A 25,451-nucleotide genomic window follows, 5' to 3' on the forward strand; every position below is an offset into this window, starting at 1 on the left:
GTTTTATTTCGTTTGTTTGGCGAAACTTTAACGCGTATTCTACTGATACTACTCAAAATGAAGTGAAATATTGCATGTCAATTAATTTAGTTTTCCTTTATCACTCAGTGATTCACTTGATTGGTTTTACTTTTTTACTCTACTGACGAATTATTCAAAGCGGGGGGGCTTTATGAACTCAAATTAAGTGTTCAACATATACTGCGCCTGGTTGGCCTAGGCAAGGTAGGGTTCCTGCTTTACCAATTGAGGACACTCAGGCACTCCATGAAGGAGAAGAAAAGAAACGGATATAGGTACCGTCTTCGCCAAAAGTAACCAGGCTGCGGGTTTCGCTTCTAGGTCAGGTAGTGGAGAATTCGTACCACTTCTGAAGCTGTAAATCTGTGCAAAGTAAAGGAGAGCTCCTGCCCTCACTTATTAACAAGTTGTGATTGATCCTCTGGGAAGCCATGCTGGCTTTAGAATACAGGCGAGAAGAAAAACATGCAGCCTGATTACGTTTGGCAAAGACGGTACCCAACAATATAAAAGGACAGTGTAGTATTGTGTGTTACCGTTTAGTTTTCAACTTTTGTCCTTGGAAGCAACAGTGTCATGACTATCATCCTGACCAATGCATGCTGGGTATGTGCGCCAGCGGAGGAAGCAGGGGATGTGGCCACGCGATGTCGAAAGACGGTAATCCTGCGCAATACTGATAATAAACGGTGTTGAAATACTGCAATGGTAAATATTATTAAAAACTTAAACCATCGACGACCTCCAACCACCTTCGTCAAAGCACCTCGATCATCACTGCTGCTAACCTCGCCGAAAGCGAAGCCCTCTGCAAACCCGAAATGACGCTAGTTGAGCTCTTGAAACTTGCCCGCAAACAGAGCTCGCCGACCAACGTTCCAAAGGCACGGAAAATGCACTTTCGTTTCTACAGCGCGTCACCCTGCATGCCGACATGCATTCAAACGCCCAACGCACCAATGATGGCGCCCGTTCACCGGTCAGAAGAAAAACCGCGCGTGCGGGCTTTGTCGTACCAAGTACCTGCATTGTTCCACACCCTGCCCAGCACGAGGTCGAGCCTGTCACAAGTGTGGAAAGCTGAACTACTTCGCTTGTGTATGTCGATACCAGCGAGAACCTCAGCGGCAAACGGATCAGAACAACACCATCTCAAGAAGTATGTCTTTGGACTCAGTCTTACAAACTGCCGATAAAAGCAAGCAGCCGCTTCAAGCAGTGATCACCTAGAAACCGGATTTTAGGCAAATGCCTATTTTTTTCAACGCTTCGTAGGCGCACCATTTTTACATATGAGCACGAATTAGGTGTTGACAATATGTTTAATACTCTTTTATAGTGTCTATAAATGCCTATTTCCGACGTCGATGCCTAAAAATGCCCTATTTTACAGAAAAGGGGCCTGGAATACGCTGTGGTTTTGCTTTCAATTCTGTTTGCTTTCGAATCCATTTCGGTTTTGAGTAGAACACACACGTGGCAACGTTAGATGACCTCGTCAGTTGGCTGTGGTGAACTCTGCACCTACGCACCTGCCTTATTTTCGTCCCTTGTACCCCAGCCGCATGTCCCCTTCATCAAATGGCATTTGGTGGTTATCTTGTTGGAACAGGCCACACTAGACAGCTGACAGATGGTGCTTGTCTGCTACTGCTTCCATAGCTTTAACAGTGGTTTATAAATCGATGATGTTTATTTTATCATGGATCCTCGTGGATGTACGTAGGCCCGTGCAGAACCATGATTCTTTTCGGCATATTCCGCATCAAGCAGCACTGTGTGTAACATTTTCTAACATCCCGTATTTATGGTTTCCAGACCCTTCTAATGGCAAGCACCATTTGATAGTCGCGTGGCTCCAGACACGTGAAGCCACAAACTACAAAACACTGCTCACACAAATTAGAACATATATTTTAATGTTGAAGCATCGTGTGTGCCTGTAATAAATAAGTTCAATTCCTGTGTGAGCGAAAACCGAACTCATTTGTCAGATGCTTTGAATTGACAATGTTTCTATCAATTTCTAAATACATGGCCTCCAGTTAAGGTGTTCATTGTTTCTACTTTTGTACACGACAAGCGAATTGTTTCGAGGTATACCAAAGTGTTTTAAAAGGGTTGGTAACCGTCCCTTTGGCTCTGCTGAAACATGTCTATTGTACGAAAAGTTGCGCGACAGCCTTAAAAAAAAACGGCTTCTAATGTTCGCACCTTACTTAAGGTCTCAAATCATTCCTTCTGTGTTTTTGTTTTATTTTATGGCAGATATTGCGCGCTGAAGTTCGGAACTGCGTGCACTTTTGATAAAGATTATAGTGCCTATTTGTCTCCAATAGGTGCCTAAAATGCAATTTTACCCGCCTATTTATGGCGCCTAAAACGTGCTTTTTAGTGCCTAAAAATCCGGCTTCTAGTGATCACTTACGGTTCCTACGGCTCTGCAGCACTGTCATCGATTCTGGAGCAATATCAGTCAACAAAATGAGTGGGTGAGCATGCATACAGCTCCCCGCTCAGCATGTACCCGGAGCTGACAAAGGGAATCGCAAAACTCAAAGAAATCCTCATGCTTCTACACGTCAAACCTGATGTGCTCCATATAGCCAAAAAAACCTCGCCGAGTGCCTTTCCTTATCCAGCCGAAGGTAGAAGCTGAAATCAAAGACATCTTATATGCAGACTTTATTGATTCTGTTGGAGCCCAACACCATGAGTCGGCCCAAACGTACCAGTTCTGAAATTTGATCTGAATCGGATTTGCATATATATGTGTAGATATGCGCAAAGACAATACGGCTATCAACAGAGAACGACACCCAACACCGACCATCCACGACATGGCTGCAGAATTTACACACTACAAAGTATTTTGAGACTGATCTGAGACATGATACAAACAACTGGAACTAGATGAAGTCTCCTGTGGTTACTACCTTCAAAAAAGGTCGGTACAAACGTCTTTTTTGGTATATGCTCAGCAGCTGAAGTGTTCCGACAAGCTATCTCGCACGTCATGGCAGACATACCTGGCACCCTAAACACCAGTGATGACATCCTAGTCAATGGTGCTACAAGAGAAGAGTATGACCGTGTACTTTATGTGACATATGCACAACTCAAGCATTGTGGCTTAACAGTGAACCCTGCCAAATGCTCCTTTTATCAAAGTAAGCACGAGTTCTTTGGATTTGCCTTTGGCAAAGAAGGTCTTAAAGTATCATCAAGCAAAGCCGTAGCCCTCCTCAAGGCACCTCCTCAACATTTTGTGAAAAAAGACAGAAGCTTGCTTTGCTTTGCTACCTATTGCTTCCTCTCAGGCAACTGTTATGGAAGAATGACAAATGGCACTGGAGTCCATGTAAGCAAGATGTCCTCACACGCATCAAGGAACTTGTACAGGCAACAACGCTTGCAGATTTTAATAGTAAATGGTACAGCATATCATTTTTAACTTATTATTTTAGGAACGCGTGCAGATATTCGCATCAAATTTTACCTGCTCACAAAAGGTGCGTAAAACATGAGGCGCATTGTTTTTGCTTAGAGAGCTCACCTTTCCTGTGGACCAATCCCTAGATTGTAGGTGGTGTGTTTAATTATTCAATGTACCTTATCTCTACAACCACAAAAAGGAATGATATGAAAAAGAACTGAGCAAGGGTAAATGGGGTACGCCTCAGTTGGCAGATAAGCTAACGTTTCGACAAGTGAGCTTGTCTTCGTCTGGGCATGATATTAGATATGACATTCGCCAGTGTTATTCTACATACCCATGAGTTATATCTGAACCAAAGAGATACTCTAAACTCTTTGAAGTTTGTGTCCAAAAAGATATCACTGCATACTCAGGAGCCACAGAAAGGGATGCCTTGCAGTGTAATTTTTTTTTTTGTTATTATTCATGTCATGACATATTTTAGTTCAGACTGGCTGTAGTGCTTGTGTGCAAGGTTTCACTGGAATCGGATGAATACTTTCTGAGAAAAGGTACATTGAATTTGACGGATTCATAAAAAGCACAAACTAAGAAAAATTAAGATTATTGTTCGCATATTGCTCATGGGTGCTCCAAACGCCCCCAGGGAATGCATTTAACTGCTGACAATCTTGCAGGTGTCTCCAAAACTCTCCTCAGTGTCCTTTTTTAACTGTCGTCATTCTCTGCTCTCGGCAGAGTCGTAGAATTCTGCCTGTCTACACGCTCCTTGTCCATCATGTAGACGGCATTATCTTAAAATACACCAAGAAAAATACCAAGGGCATCTAAAACAGCTTTTCATGCTGAATTACCGTCATTGTACTAGGCTAAAGCATCGTTAGTTGCTGTCTTCAATGTGTCAGCACTGACAAATGTCTTTGGGCAGCGGCACCAAATGAGTTGGTTGAGCGACTCATTCGTGTTCTGTGTTCGTCCATAAAGAGATTTTCTCAGAAGAACTGGATTTGACACCGCCTTGAACACTGGCTTGATGACGTCCATCATGGCCTCAAGAAAGTAATTTATGTGGGAGTAAGTCTCAAGACTTCTGTCAGCAAAACTGCAGTTACATCCATACCATGAAGATGGCCCGTTTGGGCAGACTCCGCAGTGAGGCTTGGTATCTGTTGATAACTTTTCAAAGTATATCGCCCATACAGCTCGTCTCATATTACGCAAACTGTGAATTCTACAGAATAGCTTTGCCATAGTAAAACTGAAAGGAGTCGATGTCCTTTTCAGTGAGCCGTCCTTTCCCACAAAATGGCAGACAATCGACAACCTTTTCCCCCTTCTCATTCTTCTTGATGTTCTTGGGCCTAGGACTCATTCGCTTCTCGATGTTCTACATATCCATGTTTTTCTATGGCCTTCTCGTAGGGCTGTGAGTCTCAGACAGAGATGAGCACCTTGCTGTCTCCATCACCGATGTAGCCTGTGTACATTAGCTGGCGCTTTTCAACAAAGCTTTCCAAAGATTCTTACTGTTCCAGCAGATCGCATTTCCCCAGACAGCCCATCGTAGGAAACTGCATTCCCTCAAATTCTCATCTGTGTGAAGGCTGCGGGCATGTGCAAAAACATGGATTTTAATTCAAAGTCCTCACACCAAGTTTGGTGAGGCTTGCGCTTCGTCCTGTCGGTTTCTCACTGCACTTTTTGGTAGTCAACTGATTACCTTTAATAGTTATCTTTCTGCTCCATTTGCTGGACGATCGTGTCGTCTTCTAGGCAAGTAACACATCTGAAACTCGAAACAGAGGCGACCATGATCGTATTGGTGCGGGAACCATAACAATTAACACGCCACAAGAGCCCCGCTAGCGGCAAAAAAAAACTGCGCCATAATGAAGAAACCACGAAAGACCACAATAAACAAACCGACCTCCCGAACTCCACCAACCATTTTTAAGCACCAGGATGCGCGCAACATTTCGGTGCAACATTTACGCCTGCTTTGAGCGGGCGCTCGAGGCCACGCTTCCGCAGCTTTGTTCATAATAGTGCCATCGATTTTTCCGTACCAAAATTGCAAAATCGAAATTTTGCGCGGTTTATCCTACTATGCCCATTTAACTCAGCAGCACAAACCACACTCACAGTAGATGCAAGCCCAGTTGGCTTGGCTTTCACCATCACCTGTGTGGAAAGTCAGCCGCTCTCACCCCAACTGAATAAACATAGATAAACTGAGCTTTAAGTCCTTGCTATAATGTGGGCATGTGTACCTTTCGATATGTATGTGTATGATGCCTAATTCGTAATGGTGCCAGACACAAACCCCTAGCCACCATATTATATGCCAAAGCGACAAAAACGCCTCCAGTGATTGAGAGGTGGTGTCTCCGTGTACAGCTATATGACTTTAAGGTAGATTATCAACCTGGAACCCTCAATCCAGCATACTACTTCTCCTGATATCCAATTGAAACCCCAATATCAGATCTTGAGTGCTCCGAGGAGTTTGTCTAATATTGGAGTCAGCCAAGCCGAAAGCGCTTTCCCTGACTGAAACTGAAACTTGTGCAATGCACCCTACAGGTCTGTAGATAAGTCCATTAACACCAACAATTGACACCAGCCAAGGAGTTCATTTCCCCAAGAGACAAAGACGAAATCAATGCACCCCCAATGGTGAAAGAGGAACTGTGCGCACAAAATAACATCATTCTACGAGGTTCAAGAATCCTGATACCAAGACCTCTTCGCCTGCGTGCAGTGCCCTTGGCTCACGATGGCCACCAGGGAAGAGTGAAAACAAAGCAACCCTTGCGTACAAAAGTGTAGTTTTCATAGACGGAGCAGTTCTGCACAAACACTATCCAAACATGTATCTCGTGCCAGTCATGGTGTGAAAACATATATGCCAACAACTACTTACCATAACCCCTTTCCCAGCCCGACCGTGGCCAGAGGGAGCTATTGATCTCCATGGTCCCCTTCAATCGGGCGCGTATCTGCTTATTATCATTAATGAGCACTCTCGATTGCCGGTGGTAGAGATTTTCTAGTCGATATCTACGGAAGTTCTGTGTGTGCGCGCTTGGGGGGGAGGGTGCGTGCGTGCGTACGCGCGTGTGTGTGTGTGTGTGTGTGTGTGTGCGTGCGTGCGTGCGCGTGTGTGTGTGTGTGTGTGTGTGTGTGTGTGTGTGTGTGTGTGTGTGTGTGTGTGTGTGTGTGTGTGTGTGTGTGTGTGTGTGTGTGTGTGTGTGTGTGTGTGTGTGTGTGTGTGTGTGTGTGTGTGTGTGTGTGTGTGTGTGTGTGTGTGTGTGTGTGTGTGTGTGTGTGTGTGTGTGTGTGTGTGTGTGTGTGTGTGTGTGTGTGTGTGTGTGTGTGTGTGTGTGTGTGTGTGTGTGTGTGTGTGTGTGTGTGTGTGTGTGTGTGTGTGTGTGTGTGTGTGTGTGTGTGTGTGTGTGTGTGTGTGTGTGTGTGTGTGTGTGTGTGTGTGTGTGTGTGTGTGTGTGTGTGTGTGTGTGTGTGTGTGTGTGTGTGTGTGTGTGTGTGTGTGTGTGTGTGTGTGTGTGTGTGTGTGTGTGTGTCGGGTGTCCTTTCACACATATTGCGGTAACTGATCATTGCATGCTATGCCCGCAGCATGTATGAGACAATAAAGACAGCCAAAAAATATTCTGCGCTGAAACATGTTTGCAGAGAAATGAGCCAACATTGTGGAGGCGAGGTACACGAAACACGGCGGCGCCGGCCGCTGGCAGATGTTTTGCAATGGAGTGCCTCCTTCCTAACAATCAAGGACTCAGAAATGACTGAGTGTCATTTCAAAGATGATTATGTGGTGTAGTGAAGAGGGGGTTCTAAGTGCACATTGTAGATATGTCTCCTTAAAATTCTGAAAGTAAGCAGATTTCAAAATTAAAGTACTTTAAAAAATTGCGCTCATATTTCCCATTACACAGCATTGTAATCGTCGGCCAAATTTTTCCATCACTGACACCTTCGGTGTAAATGAAGCTGACTTAGGCCATTTTGTCTTGCATTCACGTGCAATGGAATACTGGCCCCTCGCACGTTCTTCCTACTGTGAGTGAATATCATTCAACTACGTCTTCACACGTCCCAAGACCCAGCTTTCAATGGTGACCTGTCCACGGAGTCAGAGATCCTGATTCGCGCCGTCTCGTTTGCCACGTGTTTGATCGCAAGATTTTTCAGTCATTTGTCGGAGCTGCAACTTGATGCATTCTTGCGAAGGCGTTCATAATGCTCATACATATGGCGAACCGAAATGGGCAACGCGATAGTAGTCGTCCAGCTTTAGTAACCTCGATTTTCGTGCTCGATATCGGGAACGCGGCTAAAATTCCCTACCAGCTAATTATTAACTCCGATTTGCCGTTGGTTTGTTGGCTTTCAATATCACTAGAAAAAGGGAACTTCTTCTTATGCGTGTGGCCTGATGATCATAGTTAATGGACTACGAGCACTGTGTACCCAAGCGTATTTCATCGTTACGACTTTCGACAGCCAAAATCTTGAATTCCATGACTTGTATGGTGCGGCTGAGGCCTGCACCTAAGCCGGCGGCGGTAATTTCTATAGTATTTTGTTACCCACGATGTTCCATTCGTTATCGACTCCCTTTTTTGCTGCACCATTCGTACTCGGTCCAATTAAAAAGGTATCCTATTCAATTTGCTTTAGGGAAATTACTTTTCGTGCACCCCTAAGTATATATTGCACGAGCCTTTTAGAACGGTTTCAAGCCAGAAGTGGGAGGATGCACCTCTGAAATACGTGGTTTGGAGTCCTGTTCCTTCGGCAAAATGCCCCCCGTGGCACAAATCACGCTTCCATGGAGGCAGTCAACGTCTGCAGCTGACAACTGCTGCATGCACCTTGCTCAACGGACCGTACACACGTAATTTTGTGCGTAAGCAGTTGATTGCACCGTAATATGTTTGTCTTGAAAATGTTGCATTTTCTGTCTAACTTTTTAGTAGAATAAAGCATTTGTCCCATGCGGTAGTCTGATTTGCGCGGCACAAATTTAATTATGTGCCAGCGGCGAACGTAGTCTTCATAAAAGCGCGCTGAATCGAATCAGCCAGACAGCTGGCTAAGTGTCGCCATCTGCCGGGGAAACATAAAACCTGAAAAGATAATTTCTTCGCGAGAAATGAACCTAGGTGGTGGTACATGACCACTTTTGATGCACTCCGTGTTTGCATGTGCTCTACACGTTATGAATAGTTACGGCGCTCATGCTGAAAGAGTAACACTGACACACTGTTACACACAATTTTAATAGAGAACTGATTACTTTATCATGCTATCCTGGCTTTTATACAAGAGGCAACTCATGCAAGGGGATTATAACCAATTACATGCTCACATGTCCAGCTGTGAGAGATGCAGATAAACAGTTAAAACGATTTGTACTCTTTTCATTGCTAGTGGAACGCTCTCCGGACCCTTTTCTACAAAATAAAACAGCATATGTCATTTAGCACCGATTTCGCCTTTCTACGGTGCCGTTACACTATCGAAGTATTCCGGTGTGGAAAATCTAGGTGAGCAACCTCATTTCTTCAATAGATCAGCCCGGTTGCGCCTTTGGGATTTGCTTCCTGATCGGAACTCCCATGGTTTCTGGAGTACAGTCGTCGTCACCCTTGTGTAGAGCGCTCGATCGGCGCACTTCCCTGCATAAAAATCGATACCTCGTCGCAGTTTCTACTTTTTGCAAACCATACTTGTACGGAAGCAGATCCACACAGACCTGTGAAGATGATGAGCCTGAGCACTTTGTCCACAAATCGTGGGCTGATTTTTAATTTGTTTTTATTGCGGGATGAGCACTGCCCGAGCGCTCTACACAAGGGCGACATACAGTACGTGTGCATCTCAAGGTTTCTAACAGCGCGTTACACACAACCCTTGCGGTAAGTGGCAGGCAGCTTCGGGCGACCATGTGCATAAATAGGCCAGGTACAAATCTTAGATGCGTCTCTTCCAGATAATGTATCAGGAGGGCCCATATTTTATGTCACATTGACTACCCGAAAAGAATGGTCGACCAAGTAAATGGGGGGGGGGGGGGGGAGGGGGGGGGGGGGGGTACGGTGGAACTACGATAGTGGTCTGAGTGGATTTGGCACCCATGCCAATATTGGTACTACTCTGAAATCTCACTTCACGTAGCAGGCCAAGAGATGATGTAGCGGTAATCGCATACTTGCAAGTTCCAAGGAGTCAGGTCTCCACCCCCTTGTGACTCGACAAAGCAATAAAGCATCATTTCGTCTGTCTCGCCGAGGCCCTGCAGTACAACTTAAACAAGATGTTATAATATGCATGGTCCTTGTATACTCCTATGGACCCTGGTCTCCACCCAACAGCGACTCGTGACACATTAAAAAACATCATTTCGTCTCTCTCGCGGAGCTCCTGTTGTACCACTTAAACAAGATGCTATATATGTGCGGTCCTTGCATACTTCTGTGGATACAGGCCTCCACCCTACAGCGACTCTAATACCCTTTCGTCTCTCGCGCGGAGCCCCTGTTGTACCACTTAAATTTAGTACTTAAATAATTTATTCCCAGTGGTGCAGCAATATCCCAGTAACAAGCATACCCGACTCCCCCACTTAGACGTCTCCGTGCCTTCCTCAACTTATTTGTCGGCAAGCTACTGTATCAGCTAGCCTAATCGTGAAGTAGCTGCCAGTCTTTTCCCGACAGGAAACAGTCGTCTCGCGGCTCATCGGTGGAGACGCATATAATGCCTGTCTTCTGATGCTCTGCAACTGCTCCTGAGTGAAGTATTCTTGCTATGATTTTGCCTATAGTTTCGTTTCAGTAAAGCTGCCGAAGAGAGACGCTATAGCTTTACTTTCTTTGACGGCTCTCTTACCTCGCGTGGTAGCATCAATTGTCTCACATCTCATCATGAATTCACTTCCCATGTCGAGCATCTGTTCTGTTAAGACGCTTATGACACTGGCCCTTCTCCTTCAGCAGTTAATGCCGTGTTACATTGACCAGTGTCTTCTTTACACCTGCGTTATCTGCTAGCTCCCCTTTTCGCCCCCTCTGCCTCAGCTCATTGCCGGTTTCCGACGTGGTTCATTACCTGAAGACAGCGAGCAATTTATAGCATAATGATGTGGCCCACGGGTCATAGATGACTCTTTACTGGAGATATTTCTGACCCCCAGAGTTTTATACGCGCTTGGTGTGCTAGGGCTGCAAGATATGCTTCATAGACCTCCCATTGCCTTTCGGCCGTTCAAAAAATTGTGAGCCGTTTGATATTACTTGCAGTTTTGGGCAATAATATCCTTCGCGTGTGTGTGTGTGTGTGTGTGTGTGTGTGTGTGTGTGTGTGTGTGTGTGTGTGTGTGTGTGTGTGTGTGTGTGTGTGTGTGTGTGTGTGTGTGTGTGTGTGTGTGTGTGTGTGTGTGTGTGTGTGTGTGTGTGTGCGTGCGTGTGCGTGTGCGTGTGCGTGTGTGTGTGTGTGTGTGTGTGTGTGTGTGTGTGTGTGTGTGTGTGTGTGTGTGTGTGTGTGTGTGTGTGTGTGTGTGTGTGTGTGTGTGTGTGTGTGTGTGTGTGTGTGTGTGTGTGTGTGCGTGCGTGCGTGTGCGTGTGCGTGTGCGTGTGCGTGTGCGTGTGTGTGTGTGTGTGTGTGTGTGTGTGTGTGTGTGTGTGTGTGTGTGTGTGTGTGAGTGTGTGTGTGTGTGTGTGTGTGTGTGTGTGTGTGTGTGTGTGTGTGTGTGTGTGTGTGTGTGTGTGTGTGTGTGTTCAATCTCTTCTGGACAGAGAACGGGCCCAGTGCGATCGGAAACCTAAGATCACTTCATTCGAGCCTACCCCTCTAGCATGGATATAGGGCATATATCCTCACGCGATACGCCTATGACTATTCCCTCTTTTCGCGGCTTTGTCGAACCTTTGCAGGTACTAAGCCGGAGTCAGTTTTAGATTGCTTAGAACCACTGTTACACGCTAATCTTACTCAGCCTTTACTGGATGAATTGGAACTGAAACTGCCCTCTTATCGTTTGAGTGGCGATTTTATACAAGTAATAAACAAAGAAAATGCGATGCTCATTTTCAGTGCCTCGCTCGAAATTATCAACATAAAATTCACTAGTTGAGAGCCCCATATTTGTAGTTTGGGCCAGCCTCTAATCCAGGGAGTGGTCAAAATACTTTATAAACGAACGAAAACTAATGACAGAACCCTATCGCCTGTGCAACCGCTGGAAGCTCTCTTCCGCCAGGTTTTTCCTTCTTTTTCCTTGTTTTTCCTTGTCGGTGCATTGCGAGTCATCTTGAGACCATGTGACATCATTGAATTGGCAGCAGCTTCCAATTCGGACAGCACCTTTGCGATGCGACGGATAGATGGGAATCCAAGCTGAGATCATTCGATCCCTACTGAGAAATTCGACCCAATAGATGTTACTCAGGCACGTTCATACGGCTTGGTTAAGCGGTTTTAAAGCCATGCCGGTTAGTCTTACAGTGTGGTTGCTTATAACTGTATGCTAAGGAGTATATGTGTGAGAGAGAGGACACACAGATTAAGGGAGGGGCGATTAAGCGAGCAGCTAAGCGAGTGCACACTATCGAGAATCCGCAAGGAAAGTCGTAGAGAGAAGCAATTCACGCCGTCCTCTAATACCCCAAAATTTTCCTTTTTTGCTTTTATTGTCTATTTTGCCAAATCAAAAATAGAAAACCAGCTAAAATCAACATTTTCATGAGAAAGCTTCGTTTTAGGTATTTTATTTTGTTTATTTGTCTGCAAACCAGAAACTTCCGACTAAGAATACACTTCCGTTTTCAGAAATTTTCCGCCTTCCTTCTGTAGGTTTAAATTAATTCGCAAAAACACTTCTCACTTTCCTGACTGCGGTTGCTCAGAGCAGGAATTTTCACTAGCGAAAAAGACGTCGTCCGATTCATCTTGGTTTGCCGAGAAATGTGCGGACGACTGCTGCCAACGTACGCCTTCACGTCGTGCGGATCATCTGGATTAAGTGTGCAAGCAGTTCGTAGTATCAGCAGCATTTGATCTGCCTTCGCAGTCCGGCTCGATTAATCGAAGTAGGATTCCTCATATTGTTCACATGTGGTTTCCTGTTTACATTTGATGATATGTCGTTGATATGCCTCCAACCTCTGCATTCTACTAGAGCAGCATCAGCGTGGAAAAGGCTAGTTCGACCAACTCGAAGAAGAGATTCTGTCGGAAGCATCACTACACTTGTTCACTTCGTCTCGGAATGCAGCAGTGCTCCTACGACTGTTCCTGCTTCCAAGAGTGGGCTTCTTCAATTGCAATATTTTCGATCGCACGATATTTTATCGTGGCCCGGCCGACTTCCAATTTCTGATACCAGTCTCAATACTTAGGTTTTGCCGTTATTCTTCTCTACACCTCCGCAGATATTTCAGGGGCCCCAGTCTGCCCGAACGCACGCCTGGCGGCAGCGTATACACGTGGCGACAGCATTCAAAAATTTTGCATAAATCAATTCAATAAATCAATGTGGTAAGACATTACAACAGGGAGCGGGCGCTATATGGGCAAACAAGTGTAATGAAAATTGCGATGAATATTCTCGATGAGCCGATTGAATGCTTTGGGGTCGATGATTGTGGCGACATCGGTGGGCAGCATTTGCCAGCCTCGTGTGTACGCAGGAAAAATAGTTGCTGAAAAGTAGTAGTATGCGCTCGTGATAGATAGACTGCACTAATGCGGCTGGAGCGGGCGATGAGTTGGGCTCTTTTCATGTACGGGTTGTCAGAGGGCAAAGGAAATAAATATTTATGAAAAAAGGTTAAGATGCGCTATTCTACATCGAGAGAGTATACAATATTGGTGCTTTTAGCGCTGAGATACTCGAAAATAAGAATAATTAGACAAAATGAATTGTATTGTTCTGTTCTAAATCGACTCGGGGACGTTATTTGGTATGAGTCAAAAATAGCATTATCATACTTTAGTTTGAATGGCACAAACATTTGAAAGGCAAGTTGTTTAATAGGAGAAGACGCGAGAGGCATATTACGTCGTATGTAACCTATCAGCATGTTTAGCATTGTTAAGAATGGCGACAACGAGTCGGGCACGGAAGCTGCCACTTTGGACAGCCGAGGCAGGAAATCCCGACCGAAATAGGTGGAGCGATCAAAAACGGCGACGGCGAGACGTGACTTGAAGCAGCTCATCACAAAAGAGCCGGAAAGGAACGCGGGGCAGATCGGCCTGTCATCGACAGCGGTCAACAAGCTGACCATCGGGAACAAAAAGGCTCAAGTGGTTCCCGCGCGGGGTCGGTACCCTCAAAGCGGCCCTGATCAGAGGGACAAAAGGGGTCGTTTCTGGCTATGTTTCTCCTTCCTCGCGAGGCGGCCCTTTTGACGCAGGTGTGCACCCAGAACATGAGCCGTGCCGCCATCTACATCGCCACAGCGGCTTCCTCCTCACCACCGAGTCCAAACCCTTTCGAGGGAGCGTGTCATCAGGTGTGACAATGTATTCAAGTGCGCGATATTGAAGTGATAGGGACACTCCCTCGACTATAGGCCCTCCTTTCACCTAAGGAGCCTGGGGAATACGAACCCTATAAAACTCTGTGTGTGTTCGGGCATCGCTGTCCTTGATTAGCCCTTCAAAGATGTAAATAGACGAAGACTTCATCCTTCAACCCCTTACTCCTTCGCTCAGCGGCACTTCTTTCCTGGGTGGAGCGGGCGTCGATGCGGCCGAGGATCAATTGAGCGGCACCCGAGTCCCACCTCTAACAATCTATTCTATTATTTAATTAACATGGTATGTCCAAGGTAGGTCACATTAAATATATGCATAGATGTATTTGACTGATTCAGTATTTGCAGTGTGGATTTTATCGACGATGCAATCAGGAAGAACGTATTTACAACGACGGTGAACGGGAAGGTGGAGAGATTTAGATACATGGCATCAGCCAAGTGTTATCCCAGTCCTGTATGCGAAAAATGTCACATTATTATGCGATATAGTCAGTGGAGTTTTAGTCATTACTTGGTAAACGACACAGTTGGCAGTGAAGAGGGGGATAAGGGAACAAATATAAGGCAGGTCTTTAATGTAATTAAGAAAAGAAGAGACCCAAGAACGGTACCTTGCGGTACGCGGGCGCCTGAAAGCACGGATGTTGAGGAAAAAGAATGTGAGTGGGCGTGAACTGCTGAAAATTAGTTAAAATATTACAAGGGTTCAACGCTCCTGAACCAAATATTGAGCCAAATCATTAGCTGCGGGTGACCAAGCGCTCTTCTTTTTCTCTTTTTCTTCTTCCTCAGACCACATATAAAGCCCCGCTTTAACCAACCGAGTATGAACGTGCCTTACTGGCCTATATTGGTAACGTGAATGCCAAGGTCCTAGCAGGCTGATTCTGACATAACCGTCCCATGTGAAACGAGAGACCCAAGTTGGCAGCTCCTGCCAGCTTGGGGTCATCTACGGGGTCGTCTAAAGGTCAATGGTGGTCACCGCCGTTCCACGCCGAAGGCTCAAAATGCGAGCAGTATTGTTTTCGCAATAAAATTTTCCAATCCAGCTGCTCCAGTTGCCCCGAATAAGAAGAAATGGAAAGCTCTCGATGTGTCTTGCCCGTCCAGATAGTACCTTCATTGCCTTCATTTCAAAATGTCGATGGCGATCAAGCGTGCACGGATAACCAGCTGTTGCTCTTCAGCACCACATCATAAGAAAAAACGCATGATTCGGAGGGAACGCGAGTCACCTTTGAAGAATTGGGCTACTCTTGGAAATAGGGCATCCTTCTCCTAAATACAAAACTGTTTACGAAAAAAAGTTAATCTTGAGCAACAATTACGTATGGCACATACATGTGCTCAGTAACTGTACTAAACTCAATTATTCCCTAAAATTATGTAATGTTGCACAAAATCAAAACCATCTGGTGAATTTTGTCACAAGATTTTTCAAGAAAGATAGAGATTTATTTGCACTCGTCAATAGGTTGGCGACGATCCGAGGCGCAGATGTCCCAGTCGCGTCCTCCCGTGGTCTTCCCTGTCCTACGTGGTCTCGAATCTTTGGCTTCGTTATTACGATGGTGTTCGCCGTATTGTTTTTGCGTCGAGTTCCGGAAAGGGAATGTAACTAAGGATGTTCAGGCTTCGGGGAACCGCTCACCGATGATCCACACGAAATTTTGCAGGCAAATTATATGATCTGCATGGTCTGTTGCGTGCCCAGTGTTAAACGCAGCGGCGTCGGGTCTTCAGTCAAGTCAATTGTGTGAACCCGAAATACAGAAACAAGATGTCGCTCAAAACTTGGAACGCTATTGTACGGATTCGTACAACCCTCTAGGTAGATGTGGTGCATAAAATTCATTATCATAGGCGATATGCTACGCCAGTTTCGACCAGTCAAACATCTACGATGCACAAAGTGATGCTCAGAGGAGGGCATAGTTTTATTTCCCCAAAACGAGTGTTTGATGGCAGCTGTTTCTGTGCTATATTTGTGAAGCTGATTCCAATTTTAGATTATGAAGAAATATAAAGAAATATCGCTGCGTTTCTGGTGTCGCGGCCACTCTCCGACCTGGCAACATTGTTACGGACAATCGTAATAGTCGGCCAAATTTATTTTAGTAGTTCATTACGAATAATCTGTCAATCAGACAAACTAGGTGTAACCTTCAGAAAAACTTCGAGAACCTAAAGTTTGCGGCAAATACCAGCGCTAGCACAGAATTGAAACTTATCTAGTGTGAATTACATCAGAAATAAGATCAGAGAAGTTACACCTGCTAACTCTATAGTTATTGTATGCTTGTCTTTAGCTATTGATAAAGGCTGAAGGAGGCAAACGAAATAGAAGTCCTTAGGGACTCCTTATTAACACGAAAGCGTTCAGGGAACAGTTCACAGAAAATCCGACGTAAGCGTTATTTGATGGTGTGCTCAGCGAAAAATCACACGTGTGCTGTGACGTCACAAGACACATGACACGGTTCAGTTACTAGAAGATGGCAACCGAACCCAGGACCCTTGGATCCGACTCATATACGCCTCCCCTGCAGGCCACAGCCACACAAACCAGTTGTTAAAACGGGGCGTTCTATGCATGTTATGTGGTCTCTCTCATACTGCACCTTCGACTGTATGCTAATGGGTATGTATGAGATAATGGATTGCAGATGTGACATAGGTGTTTTGTGCCTCCAGAGGCAGAAATTGAAGGCACAGTGATTAAACGAGTAAGGTACATTACGGAAACGATCATCCGCAACGGACTAGTACACAGTGATCAAAGTTGTCGCGTCATAACCTTAAAAGTGGAGCCTAAACTATCCTCAATTATTGTTCGTTACTTCTGGTAGTTGGCGTCTAGAAATTAGTTACCTTGTAAATAGGGCAATCGTCTACAGTTTCCTGCGTCTGCTACAGCTGTAACTCGCATCTGTAGGTCGGTTTTTGTAGGAGACATTCTTCAAATGTTCTAAATATAGTCCTTTTTTTATAGGTCGCGGCCCAGTACGAATCCCCGCGGTCAACAGTTGCCGTCTTTTTGCCTTGCTGTGATAGCTGCGGAAGTGATGTCGAAAGAGGCCTAAAAAAAGGCAGAATTCAATCGAACTGAATATGAAGGGTCATTTTCGTGTCACGTAACCATTGGAAACAGTTCCTGTCTTATGTCCAGCAGCGCAGTGGCCCCTTTGACGTAGTAACTGATCATAATACCGAGTGCACCATGGAACGAACTGCGCAAACTGGGGCACCTCCATGAGAAGAATAAAGAGAATGTTCTGTTCGTCTATATCTCCTTCTCCCATGTCTGTTTCAGTGCGTGCTGCTTGTTTCATACAATTGTGTTAAGGTCACGGGCTTATTTACACTACTCTCGAAGGCGGATCCATCGCCGCTCAAAACAAATACCTCGTGAGGGAAGAAAAGTGCATAAGTGTCACTGTGGACGCTTGAGGCATGGCGTGAAGTTTTTTTTTCGAAGGGACCAAGAATTAAGGGAATTTATTTAAGAAGAACCAAGAGAGAAAGCAGATGCCAAACTGTACGTAAGTCAAAGGACAAATTTCGACCAGCTGTGCTTGATTGACAAGGCCGCCACGATAGTCAGGGAGATGGAGGAAAGGAAAGACGCGCTGATACCGTAACTTATGGACACCGAATTGAAATACTACACAGTGAGGATAGGGATGTAGGGGGAGAAATCGAGATGGTGCGCCGCCACGCACCATATGGTGAAGTTGCTGCGCCAGTTGCCATTAAGGAAACCCAATCGCGTTGAGATCATCCATGTGTTACTACCTCGGCGCGCTATTAGGACGCGTTCCGGTATTGGTCACAAGGTCGCCGGCTCGCAAGTGGCCTCCGTTCTGGGCGCCTGCGCATCGGGCAGAGCAATCGCTCAACATAGCAGAGTGCAGGCTTTGACGCGCGCGTCGAACCCAGATTGTCCTCCTTAGCTTGTGACGTAAGCTCTCGTATTGTACTCGTCCCTAGGAACATGCAGGAACCGCAGCTGCACGTCAACAGGAGTGGACGCAATTGCCGACAGCTGCTAGTCTTAGACGTCACACAAAATGCACCGCACCCACGGGTCCAGGCAGAAAGGAAGGCAAAATAAAACAAAAAAAAAATCCAAGAAAAAACGTGAAACCCGCAGTCACGCGAGACGTCTCGCAATCAAGAGGAACGCAGCCCTCTTCGTGGAAGCAGATGCTCTTCCGCGCCCAACACAACCGGCTTTTTATGCCACAGCTGCAAGCAGTGAGTGCGCAGCTTCGCGAAAGCAGTTTCGGCTCTCTTGTTAGGGTGCAGCCTACTCTTGCTACCCGTACACCGTTGCCGTGGTTTTCGACCCCAGTACGACGTGGTCTCGTTGAAGCGCGTTTCCTTCATTGTTTTTCTTTTTTTCTTCACCGGCGACGCCCGCGTTACGTCAGCCTCGCTATCGTGGGCTTTCCCTCTCGGCTAACGCACGACAGGCAAGAGCTCACTGCTCGCTTTCGCGGACACCCAGGCGGCTTTCTTTTCGAAAAGAACGCGGCCACCGCGTACAGTATTTATTACACGCACAAACAAGCGAATGCGGGTCGGTTCCGCGGCCTGTTCGATCGCCAACCCGGTCGCTCGCCGGCGCCAACTAGCTGTCCGACGTCCCCCGACCTTTGCATGGCCGCTGCCGGCAGCGCCCGATTCTTCCGGGAGCTGCTACGGCCCTACGGCGCCGCCGAGTCAGCTCTCCCACCCGGCTCCCTTCAATTTCTTTTTTGCTCTTCTTTGTTTACGCTTCGCGAGACACGCCACGCAGCGCACTGGCTGCGCGCTGCAGACAAGGACGTGCGCAGCGAAAGAGCGAGGGAGAGGCAGAACGAAGCGCGGTTAGCCCGCTTGCGCGGAGCACCTGACGTCAACCCCCGAGTGTCCGCCGCCGCCGCCTGCAGCGCTCCTCAACGCTCACATAACTCGGAGCATCACGTCCTGCGTGCTCTTGCCTGCTTTTGATCGCGGAGGTCTCGGCTCCCGTCCCTTAGGCCTGCGTGCCGGGGATTGGGGGCCCCCTTATCTGGTGGAAAAAAGTTATCACATCACATCCCTTTATAGCCAAAACCGCTTCTTCGATGCAAAACTGAACGCAAACTGCGCAAACTACAAGCGCTTGACCTCTTTCGAAGTGTTGAAACTTTCCTAACGTTTAAGCTATTGCCGCTTAGGGATGACATTTTACTTTCAGAGCTATTCTCACTGAATTTATATAGACAAAATGCATTTCGTATCCCCCCAATAGCAGGTGTGAAGGCGATCGAACAACCAAACAAATTCAAGCGATGCCAGACCAACCTGGCGACGCACCTGCGAGGCCTTTTCAAGGTGATCGCGCGCTCGTTGGCCGGTGCACGCAGGGCGCCGGTGCGTCTGCGCAACGTTAGACCAGATGGCGCCACAGCCGCGCGCATGCCGCTGTACTGGTCAGGCGGCGGCGCAGACGGGTTGTGGTGAACCGTTCGCGACTGTAAACATGGACATGGCGCCGGCCGGGCGTCGTCGTATTATTTCCAGCGGAGGCTGCTGCGCCCCCCTTTTTCCCTCGTGCGCCGCCGCCGCTGACGGGCTTTCCTATGACGTCAGCGCTCAAGGTTGTTTGTAAATCTGTGGCATTCTGCTGCTGCGACGGCGGTGGTGGTGCGTGTGTGTGCGCGTTACGACGACGAGGGCTATCCCTGGCGCCGCGCATCGTGAATGGTGTCGGTGGTGGCCGTGCTCAGCGACGATGAGTGCGACGACGAGGCCCCCGCCGAAGCCCGGATACTCCGCCGCATCCTCAAGCCCCCCACGAGCCTCGGCTCGCGCACCGCGGGCTCAGCCGTGCCACGTCGAGGAGGAGCAGGCCTTCCCACGACTCTCAGCAGCAGGCAAGTCGACGGCACGCGCCCGAAAGCTCGTTCGCGCTGCGCGCAGGCTGGCTCGCCCCGCTCTCGGCGGCGGCGTCCTGGGGCGCGCGATCGCCCGCTCAGCGCTTGAGCCTCGGCGCAGGGACTGCTCTATCGCTGCCGCCTCCGTCGTAAAGTATTGTGTAAACGGCGGGGCTCTCCCTGGATTTGGCCAAAACGAAGTACGAGGTGGGCCGGGCGAGCGTGAGTCACGGGCGCCCGTTGGGAAATACCTTATTTACCATGCATGCCATTGGAGAGGTGAGCGAGAAGGACGGCCCCGGGGAAAGAGAGCGTGGTGTTGGGAGCGAGAGAGAGCCCGGGGACGCCGGCGTCGTCTGAGGCAGCTGGCCTCTTGCGCCCAAGCTCGCTTGCAGCGGCGCCAGGACGGCCTCGAGGCGGCGGCAGCAGCTGCCGACGTTCCTGGTTGTGGCCGGCTCGTATGCGCCTGGCAGTGGCGAGTGTACGGTTGTCTTGTTTTTGTTTCGCTTCCCGGCCGCAGCCTTCGAGACCTAACCAGGCGACGCGGGCGGCCCCGTATCGCTTCGCCCTATCGCACCGAGCGCGACGATTCCGGCGGAGCGACCGCCTTTTTCTTTTCCCCTTCATTTCGTCGTCCGCTCGCGCGTGTGTGTTGTGTGTCACCTCGTTCGTCCTCCGCTTCGTTCTGCCGCCCTGCGTACTATACGCCCGGGAGGAGGAGACGAGAGCCGAAGGGAAGGGTGCCCGGTCGTTCGGCGGCTTGTCCGGCGGCGGCAGACTCGGGGAAACTCCGCCGCGCCAGCCAGCGCTGGGTGCGTCGCTCCCCGGCGTCGGTGCGCGGTGGTCGTTGCCCGAGGCGACGAATGCGGCGCCCACGGCGCAGCCTTCGACCTAGGGTCAGTGTGCCTCTGGCTTAGGCGCCGCAGAGGAGGAGATTCGTATGTGGAGCACCGAGCACATCGTGTGTACTCTGTAGAAATCGCCAATCCCATTGTTATCCGAGCCTTGTTAGATCACAGCCAGTCATTGTATTCTGCTTCCTGTTTGCATTCAGCGATCGCAGCGATCGAAAGACACTCTCGTGATTCCCCTTTCTCAATCATCGTCGTGTTTGGCCAAGACTGGCTCAGACTAGGACTCATTGCACAAATCGCGCTGTGTTCGTCGTGATAAAGTCTCAAGTTCACTTTCATGTGAATGTAAATGCAAGATAACCATAGTGAGCTTCAAGCTGCCCGTGCGCGGTTGTTGACGCAACTGTCTTTCTAAAGGGGTAACTACACCGCATAATTAGGCGCTAGCGGCGTTCACCGACCACCTGGCTTTGGTACTTCTTTTCTCGTGCTCGCGATGTTGGTGGAGTCCAACGCATTTGCACGAGCTGCAGCCTGATTGAAGGCAGCTTTCGATGAACGAGAGTTACTAATGGACGTCGTCGGTGTGACGCGTTGCCTTGTTTTGAAAGCTACTCCGGCGGGGTCCGACGCTCCAGGCTTCCAGGCAAGGTCTCGCGCATGAGCTTGTCTCGTGCTCTAATTATAGAGCGCAGCCAAAGGTCGCTTCGCTTGCTATCTGACGCCACCTGGAGTGGAGCGTCGATGAAGGACCGCGGTGCCTGGCACGAGTGGCGAAAACACGCGACTAAACCGGAAGGCATTCCCGTTGCCACACATAGCATAAGAGGGATGGTTTAAAACGACTGCAGCGATGACACCTTAAACTATTGTCATGCGGTCATGTTCTATGCTGTTTGTTTTTCAGCTGTATTATGTTGAGCGCTCAGAAACTCCTGAGCATGTTGCACCAGAGCGCGCAGGGCCTAGTGCTGCTGTATATGCTCCCAGGAGCATTTACCGCAGGCAGATGTGAATTGTGTGCAGTAGATGTATATCCTCCGCGAAGAAATTGCGAGCCTTTAGCTTTGCAGAATATGGTATATTTGGGTGCCGATGACGGTTGCATCCAGTCACTTACGTGCCTTCGGTCAACAGTATCTCTTGCGGGGCTAGTTGGTGTGACTTACGTGTTCCATTCGCCGTGTGGTCTATGAAGGAGAGTTCTGTGCTAGCCCAAAGCGCTCAGCGAGATTGCGTGTCGCGCGCCGCCTCGCTAGAGAGAGATAAGCCTCCGTACGTTGTCGCCTTCTGCGGCTGTCGACGAGACACTTGACACGTTCTCTTTGCAGCAGTGCCTGCTTTCTCGCTTGTTTTATCTGTGTCCCCTTTAATTTTTTTCTGACGCGGTGTTCAGTAGTGTGAACGGGGAGGGCAGCTGGCATGAGCCCATGCAGTTCCTCGATTTTCGCGGGAAAGTTGACCACGCGGTGTCTGCATTTGCGTCGCGTCTTTTTCCTGTCTCTTACCGCGCTGCAGTCGCAATTCCCGTGGACGAAACATCGCAAGCATGGCGCTGGCAGGCTGCATAACAGGCAGCTGATATGGCCGAGCATTAACTGGACGTGTCATTGCTAACATAACGCTTGCAGCAGATTCCAACTTGGGGCCTCTCATTTCATATGGGAGGGTGATCTCAGAATCAGCCTGCGAAGACCGTTTCATCCACGTTACCTATAAGCCACGAAGGCACTGTTTTGCTCATCTCATCATCATCAGCCTGACTATATCCGCTGCAGGGCGAAGCCTCTCCCATATTTCTCCAATTAACCCGGTTATGTGCTAGCTGCATCCACTTGACCCCTGCGAACTTCTTAACCTCATCCGCCCTCCTAACTTTCTGCCGCCCCCTGCTACGCTTTCCTTCCCTTGGAATCCAGTTTGTTACCCTAAGCGACCATCGGTTATCCTCTCTTCGCACTACATGTCCTGCCAATGCCCATTTCTTCTTAATTTCCACTAGAATGTCAGTAACTGGAGCTATTTCTCTGACCCACTCTGCACGCTTCCTATCTCTTAATGTTGCCCCTACCATTTTTCGTTCCATAGCCCTCTGAGTTGTCCTCAACTTAAGTAGAACCCTCTAGGTTAGCCTCCACGTTTCAGTCCCATAGGTGAGTACAGGTAAGATGCAACTGTTGCATACTTTCCTCTTGAGCGATACCAGTACGCTGCTAGTCATAATCTGCGAGTGCTTACCAAATGCGCTCCATCCCATTCTTATTCTTCTCGTTATTTCCTTCTCATGGTCCGGATCTGCGGTTACTACCTGTCCTAAGTAGACATATTCGCTTACCACTTCCAGTGCTTCGCTACCTAACGTAAACTGCTGTTCCTTCCCGAGGCTGTTGAACATTACCTTAGTCTTCTGCATATTGATTTTTAAGCCTACCTTTCTACTTTTCCTGTCTAGGTCATTAATCATTATTTGCAGTTCATCCCCCGAGTTACTTAGCAAGGCAATGTCATCAGCAAATCGCAGATTACTGAGGTATTCTCCATCTACCTTTATCCCTAACTGCTCCCATTCCAAGTCTCTGAATACTTTCTGTAAGCAAGCTGTGACCTTTCTTTATGGGAATTTTGTTACTTTCTTTATGCAGAACTATAGTTGCTGTGCAGCCACTATATATATCTTCCAGCACTTTCAGGTACGGCTCGTCTACCCTCTGATTTCGCAATGCCTGCATCACCGCCGAGGTTTCAACTGAGTCAAATGCTATTTCGTAATCAATGAATGCTATGTATAAGAGCTGGTTATATTCCGAGCATTTTTCTATCACCTGGCTGATAGTATGGACATGGTCGATAGTAGAATACCGTTTCCGAAAACCTGCTTGATCATTTGCTTGACTGCAGTGTAAGGTTAATTGTCCTGATTCTATTAGCGATTATCTTAGTAAATAGCTTATACGTAACAGGCAGTAAGCTGATTGGTCTGTAATTTTTAAGGTCCTTAGAGTTCCCTTTCTTATGAATGAGGATAATATTTGCATTCTTCCATGGCTCCGGTACCGTCCATGTCACCAGGTATTGCGTATACAGGGTGGCCAGTTTTTCTAGCACGATATCCCCCCGTTCTTAACAAATCTGTGGTTATCTGATCCTCTCCAGCTGATTTCCCCCTTTTTATAGTTTCTAATGCTTTCGCGACCTCGTCCTTCGTCACTGGTGGCCGTCTGACTGTTTTTCCCTACCGCTAATCTCATTACGGTCCTGACTACTTTGACTACTGTAGAGATCTGTATAGAACTCCTCGGCTACTTTGACTATCTTGTCCATATTCGTGATGACGTTGCCCGCCTTGTCTCTTATCACATACATCTGGTTTTCGCCTATGCCCAATTTCTTTTTTATCGCTTTAAGGCTTCCCCCGTTCTTTACAGCATGCTCAATTTTCTCCATGTTATACTTCCTTATATCAGACATTTTGCGCTTATTGATCAGCTTTGATATCTCGGCCAATTCTATCTGGTCTGTTGGATTGGAAGCTTTCATACTCTGGCGTTTCTTAATCAAATCTTTCGTCTCCTTAGACAGCTTACCGGTATCCTCTCTAACTATCCTACCGCCTACTTCTACAGCGCACTCAGTAATGATATCTCTGAAATTATTGTTCATCGCTTCTAGGGTAATGTCGCCATCATCGGTCAGAGCTGAATATCTATTCTGTAGCGAGATCCTGAACTCTTCTGCCCTCCCCCTCACCGCTAATTCGTTGATGGGTTTCTTTTTTACTAATCTGTTGCATTCCTGCTTTAGATTTAGGCTAATTGAGAACCTCATCATCCTGTGGTCACTGCATCGCACTTTCCCGATTAAACCTCGACATCTTGCATAATGGCGGGGGTTGAACACAGCATGAAGTCGATTTCATTTTAGTCTCCCCGTTAGGACTTTTCCATGTCCATTTCCGGTTCTTCCGTTTGCTGAAGAAGGTATTCATGATTCTTATGTTATTGCGCTCTGCAAACTCAACTAGTAACTCCCCCCTGCTATTCCTAGAATCAATGCCATAGTCACCTACTGCCTGGTCTCCTGCCTGCTTTTTCCCTACCTTGGCATTGAAGTAGCCCATTAGTACAGTATACTGCGTCTTTACTTTTCGCATTGCCGATTCTACATCTTCGTAGAAGCTTTCAACTGTCTTGTCATCATAACTACATGTAGGTGCATAGGCCTGTACAACCTTCAGTTTATACCGCTTATTAAGCATAATTACGATGCCTGCAACCCTCTCATTAATACTATAGAATTCATCTATATTACCCGCGATACTTATTGACAAGGAAACTTACTCCTAATTCTCGTCTCTCCGGTAAACCTCGGTAACACAGTACATGCCCATCCTTCAGTACAGTATATGTCTCATTCGGCCTCCTAACCTCACTAAGCCCTGTGACATCCCGTTTCATACCCTCTAGTTCCTCTAGCAGCACTGCTAAACTAGCTTCACTAGCTAAGGTTCTAGCGTTAAACTTTGCCAGGGTCAGTTTCCAATGGCGGCCTGTCCAGCGGAGCCAGAACTTCTTATCACCCCCTGCTGCGTCACAGGTCTGACCGCCGCAGTGGTCAGTTGTTCCGCAGCCGCTGGTGACTGAGGGCCGGGGTTTTATGGAGCTAA

General features: G+C 47.6%; 1 protein-coding gene and 1 pseudogene across 1 annotated transcript in view; one reads left to right on the forward strand and one right to left on the reverse strand.

The window, feature by feature from the left end:
- Window positions 1-3,244: 3,244 nt before the first annotated feature.
- Window positions 3,245-6,435, reverse strand: LOC146207970 (uncharacterized; annotated as a pseudogene).
- Window positions 6,436-19,398: 12,963 nt separating this feature from the next.
- shn (zinc finger protein schnurri) overlaps window positions 19,399-25,451 on the forward strand; it is a 95,306-nt gene continuing 89,253 nt past the window's right edge. The window contains exon 1 of the mRNA XM_084591683.1: window positions 19,399-19,934. The gene's annotated coding sequence lies outside the window, so the exon portion shown is untranslated. The remainder of the gene's footprint in view (window positions 19,935-25,451) is intronic.

Source organism: Amblyomma maculatum, chromosome 1 (genome assembly GCF_055883805.1).
Source record: "Amblyomma maculatum isolate TAMU_Amacu chromosome 1, ASM5588380v1, whole genome shotgun sequence".
In the NCBI taxonomy this organism is placed as follows: Eukaryota; Metazoa; Arthropoda; class Arachnida; order Ixodida; family Ixodidae; genus Amblyomma; species Amblyomma maculatum.